The following is an 18,754-nucleotide window of genomic DNA, read 5'->3' as shown; positions in this document are numbered from 1 at the left end:
AAGGTTTCCGTACATATAATGAACGCCGAAATCCGAGTTATAACGAAGAAGTTATGACCCGTCGAAATTTCGCGACAGAACCGACACGATACCGGAAAACATAAATAGTGAATTTACGATAGAGCGAGATTTAGCCTTAGCGATCTAAACGAAAGTCGTAGAATATGTTAAAATAAGAACATCGATAAAAAGAACGCCCAAATCTGACTTCGTATAAAGAATTTATGATTTTTCGAAGTTTCGGAATAGCAGTGTACAACCCGAAATTCGAATATTAGATCGAGTGATTTTTAGCCGACACGACCTAAACGAGAATCGAAGATCTCGTTGAGAGTAGCGTAACGAGAAAAAGATGGGCGAAAACGGATGTCGGATGAACAAGTTACGAGGATTTAACGGACCAATCCTGTCCCGGCCCGTTAACAATATAAAATTTAAAATCGAGTCAAAATTTGCCGATGAAGTCTAAACAAAAGGTATAGAGTACGTTCCCACCTTCGCGTGGATATAAAGAACGTCGAAAATGGAGCTCGTATGCGAAAGTTACGAATTTTTAAAGTTGAAGCATGAAATTGCGAGACCTGTTGCGAAGTTGATGACGTGGCATGATCACAGCCGTCGCTCGCGGCCCACGGTCTTCGCTTCGGATTGTGACACGCCCTTCGCATTACGCCCCGCGTAGCTTCGGTCTTATCTGGGTCTTCTTCCGAGTGCGAGCCAGCTGTGCAAAGTTGGCACCCATATCCGGAGTTACGCCCCGCGTAGAGCTCCGAACGCCCAACGTAGCGAGGCCCTCGCGGCTATAAAAGGAGGCCGAGGCTGCCTCCATTTTTCACACCTTTCCACCTTCTTTCTCTCTCTACAACCCCAAACCACCCCTAAGCCCTAGTTAAACCCCTAGCACCCTAGGGAAGCCCCGAGGCTTTCGGAGTCCCGAGAAAAAGGAGTTTTTCGGTTTCGAAACGCTGCTCCAATTAAGTCCCGGTTCTCGATAAAATTCGCTGTAAGTGTGCTACGCTTACGCAATTTTTAATATAGCTTTCAAATAATTATAGGAATGATATTAAGTCCTTAAAATAATTATTTGGGCTATTATTATGAGATATATCGAGTATTATTAACGCTTAATAATACTCGGACTAATTAATTTGTCGTGGTTATCGTTAAACTAAACCCTAGTGGTACCGATACTAGGTTTTATCGAAGGAATATCATTTTGAGAGTATCGAAGCGCTGTTCGAGTGTTGAGTCACCACCTAATCAGGTGAGTGCATAGTTACTTTCAGCTTACACATAGATATGAAGTATTTTATATAAATTACGTGCTATGTGAGCATATTATCTGAATACTTGCTATCTATGTTGGATGAACGTTTTATACATGTTTTCAATGATTTAAACTGTATATGTATTTTATATCTACAAAATGTGTTGGGTAAAACATGGGTAGATGTAATAGTTGTTGTGTGACAAAATAAAATAATGAGAGGCCTCGTTGTAGCTGTTCTTGATGATGTAGTCATCTAGCGGAGTAAAGATGACGACCACGGACTATTCTAGACAGTCCAATGGAACACTAGCAGGCTCGCAATCTGTAGGTGTTTATTCGAACTGTGTGTTTATTTGAACTGTGTGCTCACCAGATGTACTCCATCCCCCACATGGTTGCCTTAAGTACATTTGTTGCTAAGGAATCCCTTTAGCAGTAATGTCTATCCCGATGATAATCCTTAGGATAGGTCCCTTATGATAGATGCTTAGGGACATAATGTGAGGATAACGGGAACGGGTAATCAGGTTTGTTTAATTTAATGAAGTTAATAAACTTATTTATTGTGGGTTGAAAACCCTATGTGCTCACCAGGCTCCTAAGCCTGACCCACTCAGTTTTATGCATTACAGGTAGTGGAGCTTGAGCATAGATATGATGTTTGGACGAGGGATTACGGATATAGGCCTGTAGATATGAAATAATGTAGTAAGGCTTGTATTGTACTGTTTATGCTTTTGATCTGTACGAACATGACATCCCGAGTCTTTTAATGGAATACATTTCTATGGAAATGCTTTTGATAAATCTTTATCATATTTTGTTTTGGGACAAATTCCAACAATTTTATTTAAAAATGTTACTCTGATTTTTAAACAAAGCATAAACAAACTGGTCTTTTCTGGCCGTGATTTTAGGGATGTCACAATGTGCAACCTAAAGATGTCCCTTCAATTCGAGAAAAAAGATTATGTGCTTAAGAAGGAACATATTGAAATCGACGAAGAGAAGTCCACATCTGAAGAATTAGCCTCCTACAAGAAACACTATGATGATGCGAAAAAAGTTTCTTGCATCATGATCGCCACTATGGCCCCTGAGTTGCAAATATTTTATGAGAACTACTGGCCTTATGAGATGAACAAGGACCTGATGGAAAAGTTTCATAAGCGAGCTCATCAAGAAAACTACGAAGTGGTGAAAGCCCTCATGGTATGCAAGATGAAAGAGGGAGAATTTGTATATGGCCACGTGCAGAGAATGCAACAATACGTGGAGTGCCTTATTAGGCTAAATGTGCACTTTGATGAGATGTTGGCTATTAATATAGTCCTAAATTCCTTACAAAGGTGTTATTATCAGTTCATTTTGACCTATCATTTGAGCAACATTGAGACCACCTTGGCTTGATTTTCACAACTACAGACAGCTAAAGTAAAAATGAAAGAAAAGGTTTAGCCTCCACTCCTGCTAGTGCTGCTATTGTGGCTATTGGACAAGGAAAGCGGAAGAAGAGGAAAGGTCCTCCTAAGCAGAACTGGAAGGGAAAGGACCATGTCGGGTCATCTAGGAGTAACCCAAAGGCCAAGCCCAGTTCTGACATTCCTCACACTTCTGATCCCAAAAGGCCACTTAAGTTGCCCAAAGTGTCTGCAAAATATCAAGGATGGCAATGTGAAGCCATCTTTGCAAGTATATACATTATTTCATTTAATAAGTCATCATTTTCTCGTTCTTGGATCCTTGACACACGATGTGAATTCCACATTTGTTCTGATTTGTAGTGGCTAAAATAAAGTGAGGAGGTGGAGCACGAAAGAATGAACCTGATCATGGGGAATAAGCGATCTTCTCATGTTACCAAGATTGGAGTTTATAGTCTAGTGCTTAGTAGTGGTGTTAGTTTGGATTTAATAAATTGTTGTTACTCGTCAGAAATGACACGTAACATTATTTCTTTTCATGCATTGTTCAAACAAGGTTTTAGATATTCATTTAATGCTATGAATGGTTCTTTTTCTTCTTATAAAAATGGTGTGTTTATATTTGAAGCTTTACTTAGTGATGGTGTGCATGAAACTGTGACGTGTGTTGATAATTTAGGCAATAATGTTTTTCATATTGATTTGTCTAATGGTGTAGACAAAGAGTGCTTATGGCATTGTCATCTTGGACACATTAACAAGAAACAAATTGCCCAACTCCAAAAGGATAGAGTGTTGGAATCATTGGAACTAAGTTCAAATGACACATGTCAATCTTGTCTTTTGGGAAAGATGACAAAATTACCTTTCACAAGATCTTGTGAAAGAGGTAAAGATTTGTTGGATCTCATACATATAGATGTGTGTGGACCCTTCAGATCATCCAGAATGGATGCTAATCGATTCTATGTGACTTTTATAGATGATTATAGCAGATATGGTTATATCTACTTAATCAAGCATATGTAATTTAACCTTTGAAAAGTTCAAAGAGTTTAGACATGAATTTGAGAATCAGTTGGGCAAGAAGATAAAGATGCTTGGATCTGATAGAGGCGGGGAGTATTTTAGTATCTAGTTCAAGCATTATCTAAAGGAACATGGAATAGTTTCATAATTGACTCCTCCTAGGACACCACAGTTGAATGGTGTGGCCGAGATGCGTAATCGGACATTGTTAGACATGGTTCGTTCCATGATGAGTCGTTATTCTCTTCTTATTAATTTCGGGGTGTATGCCTTAGAGACAGCTGCCCATATCCTCAATCTTGTACCTGCAAGGAAGTTTGCCAAAACATCTCATGAGATGTGGATGGGGAAAGTTCCCTCATTAACACATATCAAAGTCTGGGGTTGTGAAGCTTTCGTAAGACGAGAGACTCATGAAAAGCTACCAAATAGAAGTGAGAAGTGTATTTTCATTGTTTACCCAAAGGAGTCATTTGGATATTTTTTATACGCACCTAGTGAGAACGTGGTCATTGTAGAACTAAGAGGAGTCTTTCAAGAGAGAGAGAGAGAGAGAGAGAGAGAGAGAGAGAGAGATTGAGCTCATATTCTAAGAGGACGGTGGGAGTACCATTAACCTTGAATAAGTTCGAGAGACAACCATTGAAGGAACCTTAGATGATACTAGCACTCAACAAGAGGAAGATGTTCCTATTGAACCGATAGACAACTCATTATCTTTTAGGAGTTACAGTAGAGTTAGCATGCCACATGAGTTCTATGGCATCCGTATTACCACAAATGGTGACACGTATGTCAGTAAGAGCACACTGATAAATTTTGATGAGACAGCTAGCTACAAGGAAGCAATGGCATGCCCTGAGGCTACTAAATTTAAATAGGCAATGGACAGAGAGATCAAGTCCATGTATGAAAACCAAGTTTGGAATTTGGTTGATAATGTACGAAGTCAAAAGATAGTTGGATGCAAATGGATCTTCAAGAAGAAGATCAACATAGATGGAAAGGTGCAAACCTTCAAGGATCAACTGGTTGCAAAGGGATTCACTTAAACCCCAGGGGTTGACTAGGATGAGACCTTTTCACCACTAGCCAAGATAAAATCCATTAGGATAATGCTCGCCATAGCTGCCGTCCATGACTATGAAATTTGGCATATAGATGTCAAAACTAGTTTCCTTAACAGGAAGTTACCTGAAGATGTTTACATGAGTCAACTAGAGGGTTTTATGGATGAAAAGTTTCCAAATAGAGTGTGCAATCTTGAGAAATTCATCTATGGATTAAAACAAGCATCTCACAGTTGGAATCTTTGCTTCCATGAGAAAGTCAAAGAGTTTGGTTTCTACAGGAGTGAAGATGAGTCTTGTGTGTATATCAAGGCTACTAGGAGTATAGTGACTATTCTAGCTTTGTATGTCGATTACATACTACTCATGGGAAACAACATTCTAACTTTACTAGAAGTTAAGTCTTTGCTTGGAAAGTTTTTTGCCATGAAAGATATTGTAGAAGCAACCTATATTCTCAGGATAAGAATCTTGAGAGATAGAAAGAAGAGGCCAACTGGACTTAGTCAATGCACATACTTAGATAAAGTACTAAAGAGGTTTAGTATGGAAAATTCCTAGAAATGAGAACTACCTATCCAAAGTAATACCAAATTGAGTAAGACTCAAAGCCCTAGTAAAAATGAAGAGATAGTTGATAGTATTTGGGTACCTTACGCTTCGACTGTAAGGTCGATCATGTACGCTATGAAATGTACTCACCCTAATGTATCCTTTGCCTTGAGTATGGTCAGTCACTATCTGGGAAATCCCGGTAAAGCTCATTGGACAACGGTTAAGAACACTCTCAAGTATTTGCAGATGAAAAAGGACATGCTTCCAGTCCTTGGTAGCAGTGATACGTTGAGAGTGAGTAGGTACAGTGATGCTAACTTTTAGGCAGATAGAGACTACTTTCATTCTCAGTCGGGCTGGGTGTTCATTCTAAACGGTGGAGCAATAACTTGGAAGAATTCCAAACAGGACATGGTGGCTGATTCAACCTACGAATCATAGTATATAGCTGCAAGTGAAGCATCAAAGGAAGTGGATTGGCTGAAGAACTTCATTAGTGACCTCAGAGTTGTCCCGACTATTCAGCAGCCAATGGAACTTTTATCCTATAATGAATGAGTGGTTGCCTTGACTAAGGAACCAAGAGATCATGGAAAGTCTAAACATATCAATAGAAAGTACCATTACATCAGACATAGAGTAGAAGAAGGTCACCTCATCATGAAGAGGGTATCATCATAAAAGAATCATGCAGATCCTTTGGTAAGGCTCTAAGTAAGGTCAAGCACAGTCAACATGTTAGGAGCATTGGTCTGAGAGATAATATTAGTATTAGTAGTTAGATAGTTAGTTTGAACTTTGTAAAACAATAAATGTAATTGATTTTTGGTGATTAAATAATGGAGAATTATTTATGAGTTTGTTTACTGCCTTTTTTTTCAATTGTTTATTTTTGTGTTTCGTTTTGCATGTTTTTCTTCCCGAATAATATGATTATTCAAATTCCACAGTCGGCTGTACTTTTGGAAGTAAGTAGTAAATTAAGACTGTCATGAATTGGATTGTAGATTGTCTAAAGGAGGTAGACATAGCAATAGTATTGTTGTAATGTTCATGAGTACTTAGAAATGGAAATTTAAGTATTTGATAAACCCATGATCAGAGAATTACTTCATGTATTGAAATGGAGAATTACTTCATGTATTCCATCATGTGTAATTCTGAGATGATAACATCTTATGATATTGAAATGGAGATATATGATTTGTAATTTACAAATCGATTGTACATTAGTAATACGTAAACACATCAGTAACTTGGTGTTATAAAATGTATTGTCATGCATTATTTGATGAGTAAAAGATGCAAGCATATGAGTCAAAGTTTATTCATTCCTTTTTCCCTAACGGGAAAAGCGATATCTTTGGGCCCTTCGGTGATTTGGTGTTGACATATAGTGTTGGGCCCAGTCAGGACTAAATCGATATGTTCGATTAGAAGTCCTATATCATCACAAATCAAAAATTGGGAAAATAAAGCCTTGGAAAATGAGGTTGATTATATTCCATGTCTCATGTCCGAATGATATCTTATAGAATGGAGAATGATACGATCACTTATCTGAGGACACGTAACTACCTGGGTCAGAGTTTGCCAGCGACTTTTGGAAGCTACAATTTGCTGACCGATTCAAAAGTTATACTAGCAATTATAGTTATAGACTAATCCAAGTGGGAGACTGTTGGATTAGGTGTCTAACCCCATAACTAAAATTGTTATATACTTGAATTTATTGTAGCACATTCCTTTTTGGTTGCCCTCAAACCTAGCAATTGGACATAATGACTTTTAAAGAGAGAGAGATTAATATCATTAATAAATTAAAACAAAATTTTTATTAATATATTATGAAAATAGTATATTAATTAGAAAAGGTATTGTTTAGTTAATAATTAATCATAAATTAATTAGAATTAATTTTGACATTAATGGTATTAATTAAAAGTGCAAGGTCCAAGGTGCAATTGACCAGTAGTTGAATAAAAGGCTCCAAAACCTTCCAACCCTAGGGGTGGACGGTTTCAAGGAGGATATTCTAGGGTTTCTAGAATATCACTTGTGGATTATTAAGGAGATGGATAATTACCTTATTTGAAATATTATTTTTATATTCCAATTAGGGTTGTCGAGGGTTTCCTTGTACCACTATATAAACACCCTTAGGCCTTAGATTTTCGGCCACTCCTTCTTTTAGAATGTTAGTTCAATTCGTCGTTTCACGAATGGAGGCCCCAATACCAAATACTTTGGATTTATGGAAATTTACTTTAATTCTGGATGAATAGATAATGCGTACGCCTATCAATTCATCGTTTTACCCATGGAATATTATTAATAAACTAATTTGTTTATTATTAAAGTGAATTTCCACAAATCCAAAGTATTTGGTATTGGGGCCTCCATTGGTTAAATGGCGAATTGACCTAAAATTCTAGGACGTGAGACATGGTCTCTCCCTTTCAATTATCTTGGAGTACCGGTTGGTGCAAAATGAATCTATATAAAAATTGGAAGCCGATCATAGACAAATTCCAATATATGCTATCCACATGGAAATCTAATGTAACACCCATTTTCCTGGACAAATCAAATGATGGTTTCAAGGGGTCAAAAGGTTGGATTTTGGAAGAAAGAGGAGCCTTATGACGTGAGACATAAGAGGCTTACAACGTGAGTTGGGTTAAGATGAATTGTTTTGCGGGACTGGTCTCATGATATAACATATAGGGTGCTCACGACGTGAGAACTATTGTGGCCCAATCCTATGATCATTTAGGGTTTTCATTGTATTTAGGAATCTCTAAACTCATTTTAGGGTTTCTTATTAGCCCCAAAACCTCTTTCACCTCAAAAAAAATCCTAGTCTCCATCCTTGCTTTATATTTGGTCATTTTATAGCCTTTCTTGGTTGGGAAGAAGAAGAAAAGAAGAAGAGGCTGATCTTTTATGGAGGCTTGCAAGGAATCATCATCATCATCATTACCTTGCATTGTTTATTGACCATTATAAGTGTTAAGTTTTCCATCATTATTGTTATATTAGGTCAGATCTATGTTTGTCCCACTTTTTTCCTTGGTTGAGCAAGTTTGATTGATGGAAACCATAAAGTTGGCAACTTGATGAGTTATAAGGGTCTTAAGAGTGTTATGGTGTTCAAATCTAAAGAATGGTTGAGTTTTGGAACCTTGCATGAAAGTTGGATGCCTTTTCTTCAACATTTGACCTAAATGAGATCTAGACATGTATTGGACATATATGTATTAAAAGCATCAACTTTATAATGTATTTAGAGGTTATAAGACCTTCTAAAAAGTTGGAGTGCAAGGCTTGATGGATTAAGGACTTAAAAGTTGGACTTTTTGCTTCAGACCGTTCTCATGACATGAGACATGGGGGTCTCACGAGTGAGGATTTTTTTTATCCCATTTCTAGTGAGTTCCTTAGAGCTCACGACATTAGGTAAGCTCCATTAACTTTTCTTAACTGAGTTGGCTAGGGTGAGTCGGGATGAGTTGGAATTGGACTGAGTGAGATCTCACGACATGAACAAGGACTGGTCACGACGTGAGGGTGGATAAGTTGACATTGGATTTCTAACTTTGATTTTGACTGTTGACTTTTAGATTGGTTTAACTTTTCGTGAAAATTCTATTTTTAGAAGGTAGACTTAGGGTTTACCTTATGTGGATTGATAGGACGTGTCGAGCACCCTTGTTTTGGCAGGAGAGTAGTTAGTTGAGGTCAGCTTTGTGATTCATGTGAGTCTCCTCACTGTACCCGTGGGTCGAAGGCTCCAATTCTGACCCATTAGGATATGTTATGTTAGTTTTCTTTGTGAATCTTGCATCGTATGTTGGGCTGGGCCCATTTTATGACGAGTTAGACCCATTGAATGACATGCTAGGAACATTTATATGTTATGCTAGGCCCATGGATTAGGAAGGGTTAGGCCCATTGTATGTTATGTAAGGTGTTACATATCTTTGTGACTCTTGCATTTGTATGCTGGGTAGGCCCATTACGATGGGTTGGGCCCAATATGTAGGATATACCCAAAGATATGTATGGTATGTGGTATTTTAGGGCACTCACTAAGCTTTGTGCTTACGGTTTTTATGGTTAGGGTTTTAGGTACTTCTGATTCGAAAGGGAAGGGCCCAGCTTGATAGCAACACATCCTCCCATGTTTCCGCAAGTTATTGATTTTGGGATTGTATTCTGATAACTGTTTTTATTCTGGGATACTTTTGAATGATTGGAAAAGGGAAATTGGAGTTTCTGGTTGAATTAAAAATGAAATTGTTACCTTAGAACTTTTGGGATGCTATATCCAAACTTTTGTCTTTTGATGATCGTTTAACACTTATAAAGGTTATACTGGGGAATCTCCCCACTTATTATCTCTCGCTATTCAAGACACCTATTAGGGTATTGGAAAACCTAGAAAAAATGAGAAGATGATTCTGTTGGATTAGTGTCTAAGTCCATAACTATTTTGGTATGTACTTGACCCGATGGTGCATGGTCCTTTTGGGTTGCCTTCACCAAAGCAACTTGATAGGATGAATTATGGACAGAAAGGATTAAATATGATTTATTAATATATTATGAGAATAATATATTAAAGGAGAAATCATATTGTTTAATTAATATTAGTCAAGAATTAATTAGTAATTAGTTTTGTGACTAAAAGAGATTAATTAAACTTAAGGGACTGGAATTGTAATTATAAGATAATTGCAATTTGGGCTATGGATTGTCTTAAATTAAGGAGTGGACGAATTCTATGGGGAAGCCCATAAGGAAACCGTCCAAGGCCTTAATTAAAGGAGTCTATGGGTTGCTTAGGGCTTAAGCATCCAAATTAGGGTTTCCTTGTTAGATAACCCTAATAGCCTCAATATATAAAGACCCCTTATGTCTCAAAAACGTGGCTAAGCTTTGTTCTAGGGTTTCACACGTTTTTGGGCAGCCTCCATCCTCTCTCTTCTTCATCCTCTTGCTTATGGTGTTTGTGAACCATTAGAGGAGTGACATTTGTGACTCTAAGCTTTCTAAAGTCAATACAAGGATATTTGGGATTGTTATTGCTACATAACAATCAAGGTATGATCTTCAACCTATTCTCATGTTAATATGATTACTTGAATGTTAGAATTAGGGTTTATAGTCTTGGATAACTTGCATGTACAATAGAGAAACCTAGATCCAAGCATTAGGGTTTGTATGAGCACATATGATGTTCTTATGACCAAAACCCATAAGTGGTATCAGAGCCTAGATTGGTTTCTATTGTATTGATGCTTTGTATGTTGAAAAAATTCGATTTTTGTGGAACTGCATCATAGACTCGGCGAGTCCCACTGTGGACTCGGCGAGTCCATGGGGGTACTCGGCGAGTTCGAGCGTCAGATGGAGCTATTTTCGGGATTTCTTGCTGTTTTTGCTTAAGGATAGTTGCCTTATCTTATTAGATCAATATAAATCCGATTTTATGATATATTTGACTATATTCTTGATCTAATTAAAGATATTTATCAATTAATAAAATATTTGTTTCCTTTTGTGATAATTGATTAATTATTTTGATTAAATTGGTAAATTGTTTTGCAAGAAATCATTAAATAAATCAAATATGGATAATTATGTAATTAAATGTTAATTAAGATTATTTGTTATTTGATCCTTGTTGTTATGAAAATTTTCATATTTTCCCCTTTAGGTTTTATAGTTTAAATTTGAACTCAAAAGTTTTGTTGTTTTGAAATTTAAATAGTTGAAACCCTAATGTTTTTGAAAAAGGTTTCAAAACTTGCCCTCAAGTTTTTGAATTTAAATTTTGATTAATAGTTTAGTTTTGATGTATATTTAAATTCTAAACCCTAATGTTTTTGAAATGTTTCAAAACTTGCCCTCAAGTTTTGGAATTTGAAAGTTGATTAAAAGTTTAATTAGGAATGTTAAATTCTAAGACCCTAGTATTGTTTTGAAAAAGTTCAAATCACACCCTTATGGTTTTATTAATTAATTAAGGAGTATAATTAAAAGAGGTTTAATAAATCCATAATAGTTTTGGTTTAAAATTTAATAGAATTAAAGGTATAACTATTAAATTTGACCACTTAGTATTTTCAAAGTGTAAAATACACCCTGTACTATATATAACATTAAAAGTCTAACATTATATATATGTATGAGTAAAAGTCAGTCTTACCGTTAGTAGGCCTCATTCACGAAGTTGGTCTAAAAGGGGTGTTTAAGGAAATTGCCTATAATATGGCGATTGAATGGGTATCCACTCTTACCCACCGCACTCTTGACTAGTGGAGGGTCGTTAGCCGAACGGGTAGGATAGGACGAAACCTTCCATTATAAGTATGATGAAGTACAAAAGTAACTAAATGTTTTTCAAATTCCCAATCTTAGTTACTTAGGCAATGTGAATTGATGCAATTCAATGAAATTACACTTTGTTCCCTTGCGAAGATGTTAGTGGAGCGTGTGTGGTTTACCGGCACACTAAATGGTTCTAAGAAAAGGTAGCAAAGGGTGACTTAATGTTTGTCATAGTTCGGTGGAGCGTGTGTGGTTTACCGGCACATCGAATAGGTGATTGTAACATGTGAGGGCACCATGTAAGTTTGCATGGTTATTCACACCCGCTTTGTGATCCTCGGCATCCCAGTTACAAACTAGAGGGGCATATCGAGATTTAAACGTGCCATTGAAATGTTCAATGAATCTCAAAGGATCTAGGAGTTCTCATAGATTTAAAACTTAAATTTCTTTTTCATTTTTCATGGTGGAAATTAGTGAATCGTCATTCACTTACCTTCAAATATTCTGCAACTAGATTACGACATCCCTTTTCTAGGTTGTAGCATATTGTGTTGGGTCCTAGCCTTTGTATCTCATTTGGGTGATTTACTAAGGACTCAACCGATCAACTAACTTGAATTCGTTTTCTCCCGTTTTGTAGATGTCAAAGTTTGACAACTATGGTCTTCCCAAATCCTGTGGAACAAGCATTCCACATGAAGATGGTATTCCACGATTCGATCGAGCAACAAGATATCATGCTTCACTTCCTCCACCTCCTCCAATTGTTCTCCCTAACCCACAAGATCGAAAAATTGAAAGGTTCAACATCACTAAAGCCCTATTGAAAATGAAACATGAAGATGGTAAACCCGTGTGTGCCCACGTTCTAGGAATGAAATCACACATTGATAGGTTGATAATGTTGGGTGTGTTATTCTCGAATGAGTTGGCTGTAAATTGGGTTTTGCAGTCACTTCCTGAATCATATAATGAGTTCAAAATAAAGTATTATACGATGGATCATGACGACAACCTCATTGACCTAACTTACATGCTCATTGCTGCTGAATCAGAAATGATTTGGCGAAGCAATGGAGCGTATTTGTTGGGAAAGTCAACCGACCATGCTTCCGAGGACGTTCTAAGAGAAGTGACCTGCGTTTGCTGCCAAGAGAAAGGGCGTTGGATAGAAGTCTGCCCCAAGAGCCTGAGAATTCCAAAGATGGGAGAGTCAAAGAGTATGACTGCGCTTTAGGTAAAATCCACTATCTAACTTCGTTAAGTTCCTATTCATTGATTGAAAATACATGATGTGATAAGATTGCATTTGAATGTTTTTGTAGGATCGGTGAAAAGAAAGGAAGCTTGGTGAAAGAGCAAGATGAATCTAATCACAAGAAATGGATCTTGATCGCATGGACTTGAAGATTAGATTTTGAGCTTAGATAGTTATGATAGAGTTGTTAGAAATTTTCCTTTTGAAATGCATAGTTTTCAATGGATTTTGCATTGTAAGGACAAATGTTTTCCACTGCTTTTATAAATAAAATAAATTTTGGTTTGACTTATTTATTTACTTGTTTACTTCCTTGCAATGAAATCGTTATGAAAATTGATGTTTGAATATTTCTACAACAAATGGATATGATTCTTATTTATGGTGTTTATGGAAAAAAGTCGAGAATTTACCAAATAGGGAGAGTTTCTCATCGCCCAAGTTTCAATTGAACAAAAATTTGGAATCATGCAACTTGGTTACATGATGAATGAGAAATTTCATATTTGGAAATTAGACTAATTCGTTGACAAAGTGTCAAGTGAAAGACTAGGAGATCGAGTACACAAAGTTGTGTGATGGTCAAAGTCCACCATAATAGTAATAAGACATTCATCATGATTTACTAAAAGTTTAGTAAATATGATTATACTTATAAGATTAAGTGTAATTCGGAATTGATTAAAAAGGTTTAAATCAATAGCAAAACGAATAAGAAGAATCAAGTAGGCGGAAAGATAAAAGTTTCCCCATTCTAAGAAAAAGGGAGGGTAGCTTTTATGCTTTATGATAGGTCTTAATAATTAAGAACCATATCTTAATTGATCCTCTAAGTGAGTCTTAGCACAATTGTATGTCTAAGAAGAGGAATCAAGAATTGAAGAAATGGTTAAATCAAAAGGTCAATCGTACTTCGTTCCAATAACAAGTCTTAAAGTTAAGATTGTGACGTCGAGTGAAAAAGTATTAATAAGGTTTATAACATTCATCAAATGTGGAAAGTTGTGATGTCTTATATAAGACAAAGACCAACTAGGACCAATTTATGAAGTGTTTTGATATAAGCTACACTAACTCTTGAATAATTCTTTGTCAAGAAATGGTTATTAACAAGAGAATCTTATATGTCAAGGAGTCAGTGGGAGTCTTAATGGTCTTGAAAAGTTTCAAGAACAAATCAAATAAACCTTATCGATCATCACTAGCACACGAGTTGAGGTTTACAACCTATCGTGTTGGTATTATTTTTTTTCTGAGTTGTTCGAATTGAGTTAATTATGCATGTGAGTCCTATGAGTTCTCATTTTGAACGCATAAAAGGCAAGGCACCTTAATCAATGAAAGGTACATTGATAGGAAAGGGTGAGTTGATTAACTTCTTGGAATACATGGTGGGCAGCTGTGCCACCATAAGGCAAGAAATCAAGATTAAAAAAGTTCGATCCATATGAGTTTGAATTTGTCGTAAACTCTGATTTTGACAAATTCACATGGATAGGAACAAATACACCGTTTAAATCTAAGTGTCATAAGATTTCCTCCTTCATGAAAATGATTGTGAGGAAATGCTTTCACTAAGAAAGATTTTAAGAAGATAGTGATTGTAAAATTGAATTCTCGAATTTGATTATGGTTACGGTATCCCTTTCCATAATTTGAATTGTGAGGTTTGGCAATTAGTCTTAAGTGTTTAGACACACATATGAACTATCTAAGGCAAAGGTGTATAAGTTCAAGAAGCCTTTATAAAAGATTATCAAAGCATTAAGTATTAGAAACATGGAATTAAGAAATTCAATAGGTATTGTTTTTCTAAAGTTAAGATGTTTATGAATACATGTCAAAGCTAGTGGGAGCATAAGTGTTATGTTTATAATAATCATCATGATAGTGGGAGCATAAATGTTATGATTGTATGATTATTAAGGCAAGTATTGCAAGTTGGCAATATTAATTATAGAAAACAAGAGTCATTCTTTGCAAAGTCGTAAGGATGGAATAGTTGTTTTGCTATAATTAAGGGAGAGAATATTATGCTTCATTTCAAATCTAAAGGCTTAGGTTGAGAAATGTTAATAAATTTAGTCAAAGGTACATAGTGTGCTCTTAAAATTTTGATTATGATTACGTCATTCCTCTTCACAATTCGAATTTTGAGAACATAGCAAATAAAACATTATGCATCGTGTCCCATACGCTTCGGGTATAGGATCGATTGCAAATGCTTTAATATTTGACCATTCTAAAATTTTCCAAATGTCTAGCGCATTTAAAGGGAAAAAGGATTAGAATCGGTTTTGACTAAAACAACTATCATAGGACAATCCAAAGTTCGACGAGGATTGGTTGCTTATGAGTAGTTGGAAGCATGGTATTGAATGGACCATATCGACACTACTATGAATAGAAAAGATTCTATTAATAAGTTGTCATATGAAAAATATGGAAATGTTTCCATATTGGATGGACCATATCGACATTATTACGAATAGATAAGATTCTATTAAGAATGAGTTGTCATATGGAAAATATGGAAATGTGTCCATATTGGGAAATTGAATATTGAAAAATCTATGACTAGATTAGAAACTTTTATACAAAAGGATGTTCAAAGGAATGTACTTTGAGTGAGAGACATCATATCTAAGGAATTGTCTTGTAACAATCTCCGATAGAGGACTTTGTATTTTCATTGGCAATAGTCTTTGTGACTTTGGTGTAGTGATATTACGAAAGGATGATTGCATAAAATGTTAGAATCTAGCATATTCTATAAGTGGCAAGAATTTGATATTCTTATACTTATGAAAAAGGATTTGGAGTTGTGAAATGAGAATGATTGGAAATGTGTTCAATTTGATCTATTTCACAAAGTAAGAACCATAGGTAAACATTGTGTGCATGCTAGGAGCATGGGACAAGTGTAATAATTCAAGTAAGAAGTTGATTACCCGAAACAACAAATAATGAGTAATCGATATGGTGATAAATAAAAGGTGTTTTATTTATGCTCAAAGGTTTGAGGCCATATGGGATTAGTATTATTCTTGTGTTTCACTTTGCATGTTTTGACTTCCTGAATAATTTAATTGGTTTCGAATAGTCAAATTATTTGAACGGGCCACAGTAGTTCATATGTTGGAAGTAGATATGAATGAAGACTGTCATGAATTGGTGTGTGGATTGTCTAAAATAGTATTAGACATAAGTAAATGTTTGCTGCAACGTTCATGAGTGCTTATGAATAAGATTTGAGCATTGGATTAAACCCACGCTCACTTGGATCACTCCATGAATTGTATCACGAGTGATTGGTGAGACGATAACATCTTATATTCTTGAAACCGAGATGTGTGAGTTGTATCTTGCTAATCGGTTGCACATTGATAATACGTAAACGCACTAGTAACTTGGTGTTATACAACATATTGTTGTGTGTGATTTGGTGAGTGAGTGAAAGCAAGCATTGTATCAAAGTTTATCCGTTCCTTTTATCCAAAGAAGGATAAAAGCGATATCTTTGGGCCCCTCGATGATTTAGTGTTGACTAACGTAAATGCTCGTCGGGCTAGGGCTAATTTGATTTGTTCAATTAGTCAGTCGTCATAAATCGGAAATCAAGATATAGTACGAAGAGAATGATTAGAAATAATATCTCATATGATATCTAGAATGGAGGAATATATGATCCCTTATCTAAGGACATGCGTATCTAATAGGATCAGAGTTGACAGCGGCTTTGGAAAGCTACGATTGCAGATCAGGGTCTGAAGTCATACGCAGAATAGTTATTAGACTTATCCAAGTGGGAGACTGTTGGATTAGTGTCTAAGTCCATAACTATTTTGGTATGTACTTGACCCGATGGTGCATGGTCCTTTTGGGTTGCCTTCACCAAAGCAACTTGATAGGATGAATTATGGAGAGAAAGGATTAAATATGATTTATTAATATATTATGAGAATAATATATTAAAGGAGAAATCATATTGTTTAATTAATATTAGTCAAGAATTAATTAGTAATTAGTTTTGTGACTAAAAGAGATTAATTAAACTTAAGGGACTGGAATTGTAATTATAAGATAATTGAAATTTGGGCTATGGATTGTCTTAAATTAAGGAGTGGACGAATTCTATGGGGAAGCCCATAAGGAAATCGTCCAAGGCCTTAATTAAAGGAGTCTATGGGTTGCTTAGGGCTTAAGCATCCAAATTAGGGTTTCCTTGTTAGATAACCCTAATAGCCTCACTATATAAAGACCCCTTATGTCTCAAAAACGTGGCTAAGCTTTGTTCTAGGGTTTCACACGTTTTTGGGCAGCCTCCATCCTCTCTCCTCTTCATCCTCTTGCTTATGGTGTTTGTGAACCATTAGAGGAGTGACATTTGTGACTCTAAGCTTTCTAAAGTCAATACAAGGAGATTTGGGATTGTTATTGCTACATAACAATCAAGGTATGATCTTAAACGTATTCTCATGTTAATATGATTACTTGAATGCTAGAATTAGGGTTTATAGTCTTGGATAACTTGCATGTACAATAGAGAAACCTATATCCAAGCATTAGGGTTTGTATAAGCACATATGATGTTCTTATGACCAAAACCCATCAGATTCCTATAGGGGATCACAATTAAAAGAAGATGATTCTTTGGGCTACGTGGGAAAAATAGTGGCACCCAAATCAGCTGGTGGGTTAGGGGTCAGATCAATCCGAGAACTAAACCTTGGGTTTAATAGTAAAATGGTGGTGACGATTGAAAAAGGAATCTTCATATCTTTGGGTTCGTGTCATAGCTGGGATTCATAACTTGCATACAGCATAATCACCTTGCAAACAAGTCAATCACTGGTGTATGGTAGAGTATAGCGAATGCAAAAAAGGATCTCAAAAAGCATGAAATTACAGTAAGTGATATATTCAAATTGATTGTTCAATCAGGTGAAAACTCTCCATTCTAGCAAGACATGTGGAATGATGTTATGCCTTACAAAACTAAATTCCCATCCATATACGCATTAGAATCCAAAAAAAAGATGCACAATGGCAGAGAGATTTCACGTCGAGGAGCTTCTTGGGGATAGGATTCAAAGCCCTTATGGTATTGGAATATCCTCCAAATTGTTTGAATTTCGAAGATGCATTCAGACCTATCTAACTCAAGGTCATGATTATTGGAGATGTTCAATTTCAGCAGATGGGAATTATATTGTTAAGGTTTTAACGAGTATAACAGACAATTCTACCCTTGTAGCTCCACATAGCTCACTGGTCACATGGTATAAAGAAGTGCCCCTCAAAGTAGTGTGTTTTGCATGGAGAGTTGTTCAGACGAAAATTCCTTCATTGGCTGCTTTAAGGAATAAGGATGTTGCTATTAATACAACTGAATGTGGTTCATGTATAGGTAATGAAGAAGACGTGGATTTTATACTTGTAAGATGCCTATTTGCAATAGAGGTGAGAAAGATGATACTAGAGTGGTGTGATATTACTAACGTCTCAATGAAGACTATAAAGGATTTGGTAAACTTGGCGAATAATGGGAGACAAAGCACTAGATGGACAAGAAGACTCATTATTATCTGTTATGACCTAAAGCAAAAATAATTTCATATATCCATCAAATAAGAAATCAACACATAGTATTTAGGTGTTTATCTAATTTGGACATAAGCGAGGGTTATTAGCCCATAATCACAGCTAGAAAACACATAAACAAAAGGAAAACTAAGCTAAACATGAAAAACTAGGCAAACCGAATGTGTAGATGCGAATCCTTGCTCCAATCTCTTTATCCTTTGAT

Source organism: Lactuca saligna, chromosome 8 (genome assembly GCF_052625555.1).
Source record: "Lactuca saligna cultivar CGN05327 chromosome 8, ASM5262555v1, whole genome shotgun sequence".
In the NCBI taxonomy this organism is placed as follows: domain Eukaryota; kingdom Viridiplantae; phylum Streptophyta; class Magnoliopsida; order Asterales; family Asteraceae; genus Lactuca; species Lactuca saligna.
Note: the sequence above shows the minus strand (reverse complement) of the source record.